The 15,521-nt window shown below is 49.8% G+C and overlaps 1 pseudogene; it reads left to right on the top strand.

Annotated features, from left to right (window-relative positions):
* The first annotated feature begins 6,509 nt into the window (after positions 1-6,509).
* Positions 6,510-15,011, top strand: LOC132344557 (PI-PLC X domain-containing protein 1-like; annotated as a pseudogene).
* Positions 15,012-15,521: the final 510 nt, after the last annotated feature.

The following is a 15,521-nucleotide window of genomic DNA, read 5'->3' as shown; positions in this document are numbered from 1 at the left end:
GGCTGCAATCCATGGGGTCTCAAAGCGTTGGGCACAACTGAGAGACTTTCCTTCACTTTTCACTTTCATGCATTGGAGAAGGAAATGGCAAACCACTTCAGTGTTCTTGCATGGAGAATCCCAGGGATGGGGGAGCCTGGTTGGCTGCCGTCTACCGGGTCACAAAGAGTCAGACACGACTGAAGCGACTTAGCACCAGAAGTAGCAGTGAACCTTTCAGGGGGCTGGAGAGTCTGAGGGACCCAGTGAGCATTTCAGGGGGCTGGTGAGTTTGGGGGCCTGAGAAAAGGTCTAGGAGCCTGGTGTTTGTGAAGTGGTCCTGCATTGCTCCATTCATTCGTTCACCTGAGAACTATTTCCTGAGCACCTCTGTGCCCATCCTCACCCACAGATGTGCAAGAAGTCACATGGAGCCTCCTCCAGTGTCTCACTGTGGACCCAAAGGGGCAGAACCTGACCTCACTGGTACATGCCCCACCTGCTCACCTGAGTGGACTGAGAACACAGAGGGAACCATAGGCCCACAGGAGGAAGTGCCCATGGAGCAGAAGCTATCGGGGTGTGCAGGTGCATCTGGCTTGCTCCCTGGAGTTCTGTCTGAGGCCCCAAGCCTGGGTGGCACTACTGCTGAGCACTCCTGAATCTGCACTTGGAAACAAGGCAGCTGGTGTTCACAGACCAGTAAAAGAGGGTAGGTGATGCACACCTATGTACCTGGGAGATGGGACAATGTCTTGTAAGTGCAGGATTGGTGTCCACAGGTGATGGGACATTATTCCTCCCATCACAGTGAACCCACCACCATCTCAGGCTCGCACAAAGTGGAGGATGAACGGCTTGTGACACACTGACCTGGATTCTGATGGAACAGAGGTCCAGGGATGTGGAGACAAAGAGGGCTCAGGAGTCAGCAGGTGACCTGTGTTATGGGGAGGTCTCCCCTATGAGGGGAAGACAGACACACACCCACAGGTGTCCCCAGGATGGTGATGCAGATGCACCTATGGAGCCCTATGTGATGGGCCACACACATCCACAGGTTCTCCCCATGGTGCCAAGCTCTGGGTTGTGACATACTGTTTTGCTGTGTGTCCTACTTGCATCTTGTTGAATATTCAGATTAGAAAATATACATTTATTCTGAAGATTATTGTGAAGAGAAAATGGGACTATTACAGGAGGATAAGAGTCCTTCAGGGAGAAGAACTATTACTCTAGAGAGGGGATGATTACATAGAGGTAGGACTTTATTTGTACAAGGGGAAATATTACTGTAGAGAGGTGACTAATATGATAAAGGGGCGATACAACAATCAATGGGGCTATGACCATTTAGGAAGGATGTTACTGCGGAGATAGTGAAAGTCACCCAGTCACATCTGACCCTATACAGGCCATGGAATTCTCCAGGCCAGAATACTGGAGTGGGTAGCCTTTCCCTTCTCCAGGGGATCTTCCAAACCCAGGGAGTGAACCCAGGTCTCCTGCAGTACAGGCAGATTCTTTACCAGCTGAGCCACCAGGGAAGCCCTACTGTGGAGAGGGGACTCATAATAAAGGAGGACCCTTACTGTAGTGGGAGACTCTTACTGTGGAGGGGGAAATTTTATACTAGGGGGACTCTGATACTGTGGGGGCTGTTATGTAAAGGAGGGGCTTTGACAATACAGAGAACTATTATAATAAAGAAAACTATTACAATAGAGGGGGACCATTCTGTAGAGGGGAACTATTACAGAAGTTCAGTTCAGTTGCTCAGTCATGTCCGACTCTTTGTGACCCTATGAAATGCAGCACACAAGGCCTCCCTGTCCATCACCAACTCCCAGAGTCCACCCAAATCCATTTTAATTGAGTGGGTGATGCCATCCAACCATTGCATCCTCGGTCATCCCCTTCTCCTCCTGCCCTCAATCTTTCCCTACATCAGAGTCTTTTCAAATGAATCAGCTCTTTGGATCAGGTGGCCAAAATATTGGAGTTTCATCTTCCATATCAGTCCTCACAATGAACAACCAGGACTGATCTCCTTTAGGATGGACTGGTTGGATCTCCTTGCAGTCCATGCGACTCTCAAGAGTCTTCTCCAACACCACAGTTCAAAAGCATCAATTCTTTGGCACTCAGCTTTCTTTATAGTTCAACTCTCACATCCACACATGACCAATGGAAAAACAATAGCCTTGACTAGACAGACTTTTGTTGACAAAGTAATGTCTCTGCTTTGTTGTATTACAGAAGAGGCAGAACTATTTATGGAGGGAGGACTCTTACCATACTGGGAGGCTATTACAATAGAGGAGGACTCTCACTGTTGAGAGAGGACTATTATAGCATATGTCAGACTATTATAGTAGAGGGTGGTTTATAATTGTAGAGGGGGACTATTACTGAACAGAGGGGACTATGACAAAGAGAGAGGGACTATTATAGTAGAAGAGGACTATTACCTTAAGGGCGACTATTATAATGAATGGGAGTCTATTAGAGCAGGCAGGGACTATTAAAATAGAAAGGGGCTACTGAAACTGAGGAAGACTATTCCTATACAGTGGGGACTGCTATGACCGAGAAGGGACTATTAATATAGTGTAGGGACAGCAGAAGTGAACTATTAGTGTAGGGAGGAAACTATGACAATAGAGGCAGGACTGTTATAGTAGAAGGGAGGCTTTGACTGTGGGAGGGGAATACTGACAACAGTGGGAGATTATTAGATGAGAAACTATTACCACAGAGACAGAGTTATTACAATAGGGAGTGGACTATGACAGTAGAGGGGCATGTTTACTGTAGAGGGAGATTATAGCAATGGAGGACTTTTACTCTAGAAGGGGGATATTAGAGGCAGATTATAAGTTAAGGGGACTACTACAATCAAGGAGGACTATTATTGCAGAGAGGGGATTATGACAGTACTGCTGTAGAAGGGGAACTTTGACAATAGAGGGGGACTATCACTATATAGTATGACTATGACATTGTGTGTGGGGGGGTTATTTCAGTAGAGGAGAGTCTTTTAATGCAGAGGGGGACTATTACAATAGAAAGTGAAGTATGGCAATAGAGGCAGGACTATTAGTGTATGCTTGGGGTGGGGGGGTGGGGGGGAGGCTATGACAATAAAGGAGAACTACTACTCTATTTTGCCTTCCCTGGTGGCTCAGATGGTAAAAGTGTCTCCCTACAATGTGGGAGACCTGGGTTCAATCCCTGGGTCAGAAATATCCCCTGGTGAAGGAAATGGCAACCCACTCCAGTACTCTTGCCTGGAGAATCCCATGGATGGAAGAGCCTGGTAGGTTAAAATCTATGGGGTCACAAAAAATTGGACATGAATGAGCAACTTCACTTTCACTTTAATTACTCTATTTGTTCTTTAACAGAGAAATGTTACCCTATAGGTGAAACTGTTACTATGACAATAGAGAGGAGCTAATACTGTAGAAGAGGAAATGCTACTTTCGGGGTGGGGGGAGGGGCGGGCTATAACAATAGAAGGGGAGTAGTAAAATTAAGGAGGACTATTGGGTTGGACACGACTGAGAAACTTCACTTTCACTTTTCACTTTTCCAGTGTTCTTGCCTGGAGAATCCCAGTGATGGGGGAGCCTGGTGGGCTGCCATCTGTGGAGTCACACAGAGTTGGAATGACTGAAGTGACTTAGCAGTAGCAGCAGCATTATTACAGAGGTGGCCTAAAACAGTAGAGGAGCAGTTACTGTAGAAGTGGAATTTTGAGAATAGAGGGCTATTACTCTAAATACTATGACATTAGTGTTGGTTGTTCAGTTGTGACCTACTCTTTGCGACTCCTTGGACTGACCCCCAAGGAGCCCGCCAAGCTCTTCTGCCGATGCGATTCTCCAGAAAACAATACTGTAGTGGGTTGCCATGCCTTTCTCCAAATATGATATAAGAGGGGGATATTACTATAGAAGGGGAATCATTACTGTAGAGTCAGGACCAGGACAACAGAAGGATACTATTACTGCAGAGGGGAGACTATGACAACAGAAAGCAACTATTACTAAAGAGAGGGGACTTTAAGAATACAGACAATCCCTGTCCATGGACAGCAGGAAACACAAAAATAAAGGCCCAGGCATGTATTTGCCATGAAAGGAGTCCAGAGGATATGTGGACCAAAGGCCTTGATTCAGGAGAAGCTGTGAGGGAAGGCTTCTGCCCAAGCAGGGACAATGGCTGCATTTGGGGCTGGGCAGGTAGAACCAGTGGGTCACAGGCCCATGCTCTGACTGGTCCTGGGAATGACCGGGTCAGCCCTGACTGATGATCCTGGCGAGGAACTGGTCTGTGTGGCCAGGTCAGGGAAGTCAGGATCTGAGTCTCTATAGGGAGGGGTCTTTGCAGAAACTGTTTCCAGGACATGGTGAGTGAGGGAGGGTGTTCCTGGACTCTCAGATCACCTTCAACACCATGATCAGGGCTTTGTGCCCTCTCCAGCATGGAAAGACAAGGCACAAAGAAGCTCGGGAGTGAGATCAGGGTCTGGGTGGGTGGACGAAAGTCTGCAGTCACCACTCAGAAGTCACGGTTCATGTCTCCACGTGATTGTGTTTTAAATCATCTTCTTGCATGATGGGATGGCCACACTTGCCCACACATTGGTAAAAACTCTATATTGATTTTACTCCTCTATCCCCACTCCACCAGGACACCCACCCATAACAGAAGAGACGGGACACTCAGACCCTGACCGGAGGCATTCCCAGCTTCTTAGCTGCTCAGGTGGGTGCTTCATCCTGGGAGCCTGTCCAGTCACTTTTACTGCAGCAACACCCACTAGATGGAGACAGTGCCTGTGGGGAGTGAAGGGGGTGTGACCTTGTTCCTGGGCTCCATCACTCCTCAGATGGAAACCCCCATACTGGAAGACCCCAGAGGCTCAACTGGGCCCCTCTCAGCCCCAGGAGGAGGGGGCTGGTGCACAGCATGAGGGAGGGGGACCCTCTGGAGTGGGACGCCAGCTCCAGCCTCAGGAAGAACAGACTTGAGCTGCTGGGGTCTGTCTGTTGGTCCCTGTCTCCCCCTTCACTTGCTCCCCTCAAACCCTCACTTCACCTCCTGGGTCTCTCTTCCCCTTGCTCTCTTTCTGTCTTTCTCTCTTCAAGTCTCTGTGCATTTCTCTCTGTGTCTCAGTCTCTCTGTCTCTAGAGCTCTTCTTCCCTCTCTACCATCCCATCCTCCTTTCTCTTGGAGAGCAGTCTGCAGTTTCCCATTTCTCAGAGTGATGCCTCCATGCCACCAACACCAGGTCTTCTGTATGTCCTGTTTTAATTATCAGATCAGATAAGATCAGATCAGTCACTCAGTCGTGTCTGACTCTTTGCGACCCCATGAATCACAGCACGCCAGACCTCCCTGTCCATTACCAACTCCTAGAGTTCACTCAGACTCATGTCCATCTGGTCAGTGATGCCATCCAGCCATCTCATCCTCTGTCATCCCCTTCTCTTCTTGCCCCAATCCCTCCCAGCAGAGTCTTTTCCAATGAGTCAACTCTTCGCATGAGGTGGCCAAAGTACTGGAGTTTCAGCTTTAGCATCATTCCTTCCAAAGAAATCCCAGAGCTGATCTCCTTCAAAATGGACAGTTTGGATCTCCTTGCAGTCCAAGGGACTCTCAAGAATCTTCTCCAACACGACAGTTCAAAAGCATCAGTCCTTTGGCGCTCAGCCTTCTTCACGGTCCAACTCTCACATCCATACATGACCACAGGAAAAACCATAACCTTGACTAGATGAATCTTTGTTGTCAAAGTGATGTCTCTGCTTTTGAATATGCTATCTAGGTTGGTCATAACTTTCCTTCCAAGGAGTAAGCATCTTTTAATTTCATGGCTGCAATCACCATCTGCAGTGATTTTGGAGCCCAGAAAAATCAAGTCTGACACTATTTCCACTGTTTCCCCATCTATTTCCCATGAAGTGATGGGACTGGATTCCATGATCTTCGTTTTCTGAATGTTGAGCTTTAAGCCAACTTTTTCACTGTCCACTTTCACCTTCATGAAAAGGCTTTTTAGTTCCTCTTCACTTTCTGCCATAAGGGTGGTGTCGTCTGCATATTTCTCCTGGCAATCTTGATTCCAGCTTGTGTTTCTTCCAGTCCAGCATTTCTCATGATGTACTCTGCATATAAGTTAAATAAACAGGGTGACAATATACAGCCTTGACATACTCCTTTTCCTATTTGGAACTAGTCTGTTGTCCCATGTCCAGTTCTAACTGTTGCTTCCTGACCTGCATACAAATTTCTCAAGAGGCAGATCAGGTGGTCTGGTATTCCCATGTCTTTCAGAATTTTCCACAGTTTATTGTCATTCACACAGTCAAAGGCTTTGGCATAGTCAATAAAGCAGAAATAGATGTTTTTCTGGAACTCTGTTGCTTTTTCCATGATCCAGTGGATGTTGGCAATTTGATCTCTGGTTCCTCTGCCTTTTCTAAAACCAGCTTGAACCTCCCTCGATCTCCCAGCCTCCAATGGGCTGACAGGTGAACTCACCCATCTCCTTCCTGTGACTCCAAGGTGAATGCGGACTGGATGTCAGTGCTGGGCTTTCGCCTCCGGGACTTGCCCCTGCACCACCTCTGCATCCCAGGTGAGGCCCCACAGGTTTGGCTCAGCGGGGATGTGGCTGTCAGATGGGTCCAAGTGTGGGAAGCCTCAGTTCCAAACATGCACACATGCAGGCATACACAGGCACACTGAACACACACACATACATGCACACTGAACACATACATGGGTACACACACACCCCAAACTCATCTACACATACTACACACACATACACACACACACCAGCACTTTCCCTTCTCTGTCCACTTTATCCCATTCAACCTGGAAGTTAAGTGAACTCCTGAGAGCCTGCCTTCAGGACACATGCTAACCATCCTGGTGGTGGTGGTGCAGGGAGCGGGGGGACACAGTTGTGTTTTCTCAGCCACTCTGTCCTACTCCTGGGGATCCCTCACCTTTCCACCCATGTTTACCAGCAGAGCTTGTACAGCACCTTCTCCACTTGAGCCTGGAGGGCCCAAAGTTTAAAGCCCCAAACAACTCAATAAGTGGTACCAGAACTATCTAATTAAAATGAAGAAGCTCTGACTCCAGCCAGATTGGTTGAAAAAAGTGTTGCAAAGCTCAGCCATGGGCAGGCGTCTTGACTTGGGAATGCCCTGTGGTGATCAGCCAGCCAGGCACTTCCAGGGTGACACCGCTGTGCTCAGGCCATCAGAGGGGTGGCCACCAGACATGGTGGTCTGGAAAGGGAGGATTCCTACCAGACAAACCCTGCTCACCTCCTCAAGGTGCAAATGCACCCCATTCTCCACCAGCACTCTTCTGGCCATGTGGACACTGGGCTCTGCCCTGGTTCTGTGACCCTGGGCACTGCCCACTGGCAGCACACATGGACAGTTGGACAAACAGGAAGTGCTATTTTCTATGGAAGGCAGCTTTAGATTCTTTCTCACACTCTGGACAGCTGTGGGGTTCTATGCTGGCCACCCCACTCCCTGGGAAGAGGGGTCCCCACAGGGCCCTTCCCTTGAGGGTGTGGAGCAGACAGGGAACCACGAACCCATTCTCTTAGCCTTTCTGGGTGCTTCCCCATGGGGAAGGCTGTGGGGACCCCACAAGGTGGAGGCTTCTGAGTTTTCAGGCCTCCTTCATCCACACAGGGGTCCTTGGCTGCTATCTTTCTGTACTGCTTACATAATAACTCATGATGCCTCTCCCCGAAGCCCAGGCACCACTCATATGCTTCTGTCGTTGTAAAATTTCCTGTTCTGGACGTCTCTTATAAATGGACACGTAAAATGTGTCCTTCTCTGTCTGCTTCTCTCACTGACCATCATGTGTTCAAGGTCCATCCATGATATAGCTTGTGTCAAAACTTCACTCCTTTTCATGGTGAGTCATACACTGCTGTATGCATGAACCATATGCTGCTGTCCACCCATCCATCCGTCCACCCACACACCCACCCATCTAATCATCTATCTGTCCATCCACTGACTCACCTATCCATCCACCCATCCACCCACCCATCCACCCATAAATCCAGCCATCCATCATCCATCCATCCATCCACTGACCAGTCCATCATCCACCCATCCACTGATCAATCCATCCATCCACCCACCATCCACTCATCCATCCATCCACTCTTCCATAAAATCATCACATCAAATTATATTATGAACTTGTAAATTCTTCTTCCCTTCCCTTGACCTTGAGAATAAATAAGAAAAAAAAAAAAGAGAGAGAGAGAAAGAAAACAAAGCTAGTCCAAACCTATGTTCAGAGATAGAAGGGAAGGATTTTCGGTTTGTCCCCAGGTGACTGCTAAAGTGTGAACCTCTCAACAGTGTCTCTGAAACAGATCACACAGATTTAAAAGGAAAAAGAATAAATGAAACCACACATAAATGATCAGAAATAAATGACCACAACACAGGCATCACAAAAAACCTGAAAATACTATGAATAACATCAAAATACTTGTAACTAGAGAGGGTCTTTCTGTGCTCAGTAGTGTCTTTGCAACCCTATGGACTATACCCACCAGGTTCCTCGGTCCATGGGACTCTCCAGGCAAGAATAATGGAGTGGGTTGTCATTCACTTCCCAGGGCATCTTCCAAAATCAGGGATCACCCCTGCATCTTTTATGCTCCTGCTTTGGCAAGCGGTCTCTTTGCCATGAGCACCACCTGGTAAACAACGAACCATAAAATCAAAAGCCATCTTAAGCCTTTCCTGTCCAAAAATGGAGTTCCTTAAATAAATTGACTTTCACTTTATCACATTTGCAGAGAGCCCATTTTGAGACAAGATTCAGTCCCCAGGACTAGGTGGATATGACTTTCGGGACTCCCCCATGCCCCATGGCGCTATAGCTATAGCTACATAGTGCATCCTTAGGGCGGCTTTGGGGCACAGAGGACAGGCTCAGGAGGTGACGTGTCCACTGCCTGGTTTGCCTGCAGGGATCCACAGCACAATGACATACTGCCTGAACAAGAAGTCACCCATCTCTCACAAGGAGTCGAGGCTGCTGTAGCTTCTGGGCAAAGTGCTGCCATGTGCCACCCTGCCTATGATGGTCAAGTGGTCCACCACCCAGGTGAGGGTCTGTGGGTATGCCTGGGCCCTGGACCCAGCTCCAGCCAGTAGTGCCACCCACACAGGGCAGTGCCCTTATCCCTGATAGGGAAACAGGATTGAGAGCAAATCTCCTGTAAAGCAGAATTGTTGTTTAGTCACTCAGTCATGTCTGACTCATTGCAACCCCAGGGAATGTAGTCCGCCAGGCTTCTCTGTACATGGGATTCTGCAGGCAAGAATACTGGGGTGTGTTGCCATACCCTCCTCCAGGAAATCTTCCCAATCCAGAGAGTGTCCCAGAAATGTAGGAAAGGACACAACTTTACTGTGGAACCAGGTTGAAGCCAGAATGGTGACCCATGGACTATCAGCATTATCTTCTTAAGTCACAGAGGGTGGGGGAGCTGGGAGGGGCAGGGGGAGCCTGGGTCCCTGCCCTTTGTGCAGCTGTGCTGACACCAGAGCTCCTTCCTGGTCCCAGATAAGCAATGGCTGAGTTCCCATGTCCTCTGTGATGGGTTTGCATTTGTACCCCGGAACCCCCTTCAGGGAGACTTTCTTGGTGGCTCAGATGGTAAAGAATCAGCCCGCAATGCAGGGGACCCAGGTTTGATCCCTGGACTGGGAAGATCCCATGGAGGAGAAAATGGCACCCCACTGTAGTATTCTCACCTGGGAAATACCATGGACAGAAGAGCCTGGCAGGGTCACAGAGAGTCGAGACAACTGAAGCAGCTGAAGAACTCACGCATGTACTCACACCCCTCCCCTGTAGTGCTTCTCCAGGGTGGATGGGGGTTTTATGGGGGGCAGAGAAGCCAGGGTGGGAGGCAGTCATTGTGGAGGATTGAGAAGAGTCAATGGCAGGGGCCCTGTCTGTGGGGAGGGGAAAGCCAATTGACAGTGGTCCTGTCACTGGCACACACATTAGCCAGGGGGTGGATGCAGGATGGGGTAGAAAACCCACCTGGGCCCAGGTGCCCACAGGAGCAGAGGCCCACCTGGAGGGGACAGATAGCCCTGCCTTCCTCTACTTGCACTTGAGGGGCTCTCATATTCCTGGTTTTTCTGCTCCCAGGCTGATCCTTTCAAGAGGACAAGAGGTTGTCAAGCACAGCTCTTGCATTGAGTAACTGCTTCCTCCTGGGACATTCCTGGTTGGTGGAATCCTCCTCAGTGGATCTGATTGGCAGAGAGCTAGGGCTGGAATGTGGACAAACCATATTCCTACTTATAAGGTGCCTGCAGCTTGGCCTTAAGAGCTCACACCCAGAGGAGAGAACTACCAGGAGGGGGTCCACCAGAGCCCAGGAGTCCTGCAGGACTGAGGTCTCTCTGCTCTAAGGGTCCCTTTGTGCTGGGTCCCTCCATTCTGTGTCCCTCCAGGGCAGGGTCCCTGCATCCTGGGGGACCTCAGTGCCATGGTCTCAAGTAGTATGGCTGCCAAAGAGACCTGGGTGTGTGCGGGGTTGGGGGCACAGGTGGTTGTCTTTTAGGGGGTGTTGAAGATCAGTGGCTGCAGCAGCATTTCATTTACTCCTTGTAGAGGTGGATGGCAAGTGCCTGTGTGTAGCTGACAATATTCATACACGTCTTTGCTTTTTCTTTTAAATTGGATTGAAGCGGTAGGGGCGGGAGGGCTGTGACATCCTTTCCCATTTTTTATCCTTACACATATTTTATTTTTCCATTATGATTCTGTGTAGACAACACAGTACCATTTTCTGCTACTAGGTTATGTTAATATTAGTTTTTGCTTTTTCTTTTATTTTGGATAGAGAGAATCTATTATTTTCTTTCCCATTTTTTTATCTTTATATATATATTTTTTCTTTTTCCATTATGACTCCTTGTAAAGGACACAGTACATTTTCTGCTATGAATTTATATTAGGGATTCCCTGGTGGCTCAGTTGGTAAATACTATGCTTACAATGAGGGTGATGTGGGTTCAATACTGGGTTGGGAAGATCTGGAGAAAGGAAAGGCAATCCACTCCAGTAATCGTGCCTGGATAATTCCATTGACAGATGAGTATGGTGGGTCACAGTCCATCAGATTGAAAAGAGTTGGAAACAACTGAACAACTTTCACTTTTCAATTTATGTTAAAGTTATTATTATTATTTATTTATTTATTTATTTTGATTTTCCTGTCTTGTTTGTGTGGTGGACAGATGTTTCTTCTTTTTGTTCTCTCCCCTTGATTCCTTCTTGCCTTTCCTAATGCTGTTTGTTGGTGTGTGTGTGTGTGGGGGGGGGGGGTGGCGGGCAGTGTGGGCAGGCACAGACTTCTGTAGGTCTTGTGTGTCCTCATGTCCAAGGGTCCAGTTTGGGTATCGTGGATTTTGAACTGTTGAACCTATAGGGAGCTTCCAACAAGGTACTGCCTGAGAGAAGGGTGAGGCTGGACTCTGCAGGAACACCCCCCAACCAAGACCACAGTCTGGACCCGGGCTCTGTGCTCCATATGACCCTGGAGACCCTGTTTCCAGAAGCAGGGCCTCAACCTGGACAGCACCAACACTGTTAATTTCACAGTGGATGATGTGGCCCTCATTTGGGCAACCTCAGTGCATGTCCAGCCCCTGAGTGGGGGAGCTGCCCTCTGTGCCCAGCACAGGTTGACCAACTGTGTGCAGGTGCTGAACATCATGAAGCAGCTGGATGCTGGTGTGAGGACTTGCAGATGGAGCACATGGAGGAGGGCACTGAGAAGAACCTGCACTCTGGCCACATGGTGTACATGACAGTCTTCATGGAGGTTGGGGTGGGGGTAGGAGGCACGTACAGGATTGGGGGTCCTCCAGCCAGGGACATGAACATCTGGCCCAGGTAGGAGGGGTAGGACCTCTGAGGGAATGAGCATATGTCCATTCAGATAGACATATGGTCAACTCCAGGCAGGAAAGGCTGATCTCTATGGGGACAACACAGGTCCACTCCAGTTAGAAGATGCTAACTTCTAAGAGGATGGGCACACATCCACTCAGACAGACACACAGTCACTCCAGGCAGGAGAGGCTGACCTTTAAGGGGATCAACACAGGTCTACTCCCATTAGAAGACACTGACCTCTAAGGGGACAGACACATGTCCACTCTAGTCAGGAAAGGGCTGACCTCTGGCATCAGTCACTCAGAATTTCTGACCAACGTGCATTTCTGAACTCACACCTGTAGCCCTGGCCTCTGGGGTGTCTCCCAGAATTTGGCTATACCAGGTCCCTGACATGTCTTTCCTGTGTCCAGTTTTGGGGTGTCCAGTCCATTCTCTTGGCTGCTGGCCAAGTCACTTAATGTTTCACTCTGGCCTCGGGCCCCGGTGCCCCTACCACAGAACCTAATGAACCTTGGGGTCTGGAGGTTCTGTCCTGGGCCTCAGTGTGCATGTACCCTCCTGGTATCACATGCTCCCTGGAGTACAGACTTCAAACAATATGATAAGCACTGAACTCTGCTGCTGTGCATTCACATACACATGCATATCCATGCACACATAGACCTTGAACACATGCACACCTGTGTGTGCACCTTACCTACTGAAGTGTGTACACACACACACACATACACACACAGACCAGCACACCAGAGCAATGCCATGGTTCCCCACTGCCATTCAGGAGAGGCTGGGTCCATTGGGAACAGGTACCATGCTTTATGTCTCTGTGTGTCAGGACCCTGCCCCCAACCCATCTGTAGAGTGGCTGTGCTGGGGAAAGTCCCCACCCACACCCCTCTGTCTCTCACTACAAGGCCCTTCTCCTTCACCGCCACCAAGAATGCCTTCATGGAGACCTCGAAGTGGCTGGAGAACCACTCCCAGGAGGTGGTTATCCTGGTGTGCAGGGACTTCGAGGGCATGACAGAGGACCTGCACGAGTACCTGATAGGCTGCATCAAGAACATCTTTGGGGACATGCTGTGTCCCCATGGGGTAAGCAGGGGCCACAGGGTCCTCAGGTTTTTGGCAGAGGCCTCACTGTAATCAGACTATCCTCTAGCTGCCTGAGGCTGATTCAGGCACCAGGTGACGCCACTCACAGAACCCCAGTAATCCACCTACCACTGTCTCCACTCAAATACCCCAATAACCAGCCCATCACTGTTCACGGGCACCCCCAATAATCCACCCTGCCTGGTCTCTATTCAGACACCCCCAAAATGCATCAATCATGCCTCAAGATGCCCCAGTAATCCACCTGCCATTTCCTATCAGAAACCTGAATAATCCACCCACTTCTCTTCCCACTCAGGCACCCCAATAATCTACCCATCACTGCTCAAGACACCAAGTAATCTACCCACCACTGTCTCCACTCAAACACCCCAAAACTCTACCAATCACTGCTAAAGACACCCCAATAACCCATCCATCACCGTCTCCACTCAGACACCCCAGCAATCTACCCACTAGTGTCTCTACTCAGATATGCCAATAATCCATGCATGACTGTCTCTACTTACAGAGAACCCAATAACCAGCCCATCACTGCTCATAGACACCCTAATAATCCACACATCAGTGTAGTTTCTCGGACTCCCCCAATAACTGACACATTGTGGCTCGAGGCACCCCAAAAACCCCTGTGCACATGTCTCATGGGCACCCGGATGATTCTCAGCCCACCCAAGGTGCTGACTCTGCACCAGCTGTGGTTCCTTTGCCAGCAGGTCATCCTATTTTACAAGGATGAGGCATCCATGAGTCAGCATGTGGAACTGTGTCCCAGTATCCCCTACTGGTGGGGGAACCAGGTGAAGGCCCAAGACCTCGTCCACTACCTGGAGCTCATGAATAGCTTCAGCCACCCAGGTGAGTGCTGCCTTCACACCAGGACACCTGGTCACATGCATGTCCTAGCTCATGGGGCTGGCTTTGGGTTCAAGTGGAGAAATGGAACAGGACATATTAGGGGACGTTATTCTATTCACCACATGAGGAGCAGGGTGTGAACATCCTTGGGGACATTACTGTCTCCACCACAGTGTGTCAGGATGTAGACAGGAGGTGAATATCTGTTCAGACATTATTGTATCCACAACATGGGGCCAGGACGTGGATATCCTTGGGGTCATCTTTGCCCTCTGTAACAGGAGAAATTCATGAGTCAACACCTCTGTGAGCCCCTGATGTCTGAACTTTGGTCTCTGTTGGACATCTGAGTCTCTGAACACTATGAAGCCCAGTCTGGTTGGGAGATGGCACAGCACAGTTGGGAGAATGCGTGGCCAGGTGACCCCATGGGTTAGGGGTCGCATGGGCTGGAAGCTGTGTGGGTTGGTGACCGTGGGGCTGGGTGACCCTGTGGGTGGGTGACTGGTTTGTGTTGCTGACTGCAGGGTGGGTTACCATGTGAGTTGCTGACCCGGTGACTGAGTGACCGTCTGGGTGAGTGATGGTGACAGGTGGACTTCATGACCTCGCAGGTTAGTGACCCCATGGGTGGGTGATCATGTGGGTTGGTGGCCACGTGGAGGGATCACTGCATGGGGTAGTGACCCCGTGGGTGGGTGACCATGTGAGTTGGTGACCACATAGTTTGTTTGGCCACATAACTCATTGGTTAGTGACTGCACACATGGGTGCTGACCCCACAGCGGGCAGCATGAACAACAGCCCCTCTCTTGTCCCAGGCAGGCTGTTCTTGGCCGACATCAACCTCAGAGAACCTGGAGTTTGTGGGGGTCTACCCAGCCTGGTCCCTGGAGAAGTTGACCTAGTGGGGGCTCCTGTACCTTTTCCCCTTGGTGCAGGGCCAGTGCCTGGGGTTGGCTGCTGGCTGTACCAACACCATCGCAGGCGACTTCATCTGGGCCGACAGGTTTGTTGGTGATGTCATTGGGTTGAACCGGAAGCTGCCTCGGAGCTGACGGACCGTGAGTGTGTGGAGTTGGGCGTTGTGGAGGCTGCGTATCAGTCACGTCCTGTGACGTCACTGACCTGAACCAGAAGCTGCCTAGGGCCTGCCCGAGGGTGCATTGAGGAGCTGGACATTGTGGAGGCTATTCTCAGCCCTGTCCTCCGGGGCTGGTCATCTGTCCGCCCATCCACTGAGTGTCCGTGACTGCCGAGGTGAAGCCAGGTGGCAGGGACCATGGTCTCCTCGGTACTCTGTGTGTCTCTCAGCAAATGTAGGGTGTGAGGTGATGATTAAAGATGAGTGCATGATCTATACAATCACATCCTCAGGGAGACACACCTCGTTCTCGAGTCTGTCGCTTCCCCATGGGAGAGGCTGGGGTGTCCCCTCCTCCTGGGCGCTGAGAGTAGCAGACGGTGACCCCCAGCTGGGGAGGGGAGGAGGCACTATGACATAGTGTGTATCGCATAGCGCATAGGGGACTCAGCACATAGCAATCACATTGAGAAATACCTTTTAT

Source organism: Bos taurus, chromosome Y (genome assembly GCF_002263795.3).
Source record: "Bos taurus isolate L1 Dominette 01449 registration number 42190680 breed Hereford chromosome Y, ARS-UCD2.0, whole genome shotgun sequence".
NCBI lineage: Eukaryota > Metazoa > Chordata > Mammalia > Artiodactyla > Bovidae > Bos > Bos taurus.
The sequence above is the reverse complement of the archived record's forward strand: the minus strand, read 5'-3'. Positions and strand labels throughout refer to the sequence as shown.